Here is a 1294-nt window from a genome sequence, read left to right as displayed (position 1 = left end):
AATGAAACATAAAAAAAGACATCTAAATTCTGCTAACTCATCTTAAATGCTCAATATATATTAACCATTACTAACAATTGAGAAAACATATAATAACATAAAGACAGTATATATTTGCATTTTGCTTACCATAGATGTATCTGCATGAAATTAAAAGAAGGAAGCAGTGGTTAATGAGCATATGAGATATTTGAATAGTCTGCAAATCATGTTTGTTGCACATCTGGATATGGAGATTGATTTCAATATTTTTTTGGTCCAATGGGCTTTAGAACATATGTATCTAGCATGATTACATTCACAACCTTTTAATTGGCTGATCAGATTACTTTTGGAATATTTATTTTAAAATCATTTTGGAATTATGACAAAAGCTTCTAGTGCTCTCTCACCATGAAAATGCAGAAACATGAAGATATACAAAATTAGGTACTCTGGGACTTTCACTTCAATGAGTTAGTAGAGAGGTAGCACATTTGAAGCAATGTCTGGAACATAGTAAATGCATTAAATCTTATACATTAATTACCATTTCATGTTTAAGAGAGCATGCAAATGCATTTTTGTTACACTCTGCTCATTAAAAAAAAACACAGAACAATTAGAAAAATAAAACAAAGTCAGGTTGAAACTTCACTGGAACTAGAAATTACACAGAAGGTCTTGATAATTTTCAACAACGAGCCGCCAAATGCACCGACAATTACATAAAAAAGGGGCGGGGGTGGGTGGGTGGAGGGGATGGACAAAAAGGCAGTGAAGAGGAGTGGGAGGTCCAGGAGTGAAGAAGTCAGGAGGATGAAAGACACAGCCTAGGGATGTGATGTGATTGTCAATGGTATTGTGATGGCTTTGTATGGGGACAGAGGAGCACAGCATAATGCAGAGAGTTTTTGGATCACTATTTTGTACACTTGAAACTAATGGAACATTGTGTGTCGATAAATAATTCCATGGTAAGTTAGAAAATATTTTGAACTCAATGGAAAACAAAATCAGACATAGCAACGTTCATAGACTACAGGCCAAGCACTGCTTAGAGGAATATTTATATTTCAAATGCCTATATAGGAAAAAAGAAAGGGTTTAAAACTAAGCCACCACCAGAAGAAAGCAGAGAAACAGGAGAATACTGAAATCAAAGCAAGCAAAGGGAAGAAAATAAAAATTAGAGTGGAAATAAATGAAAAAAGAATATAGAAAGTCGGTGAAACTAAAAGTTGTGTTTGTACAAATATCAACAGAGTTATAAACCTATAGCTGGGTGAGGGTCAGCTCACTCTGGCTTCTCTGG

Source organism: Hyaena hyaena, unplaced genomic scaffold, assembly GCF_003009895.1.
Source record: "Hyaena hyaena isolate Hyena2069 unplaced genomic scaffold, ASM300989v1 scaffold_1518, whole genome shotgun sequence".
NCBI lineage: Eukaryota > Metazoa > Chordata > Mammalia > Carnivora > Hyaenidae > Hyaena > Hyaena hyaena.
The sequence above is the reverse complement of the archived record's forward strand: the minus strand, read 5'-3'. Positions refer to the sequence as shown.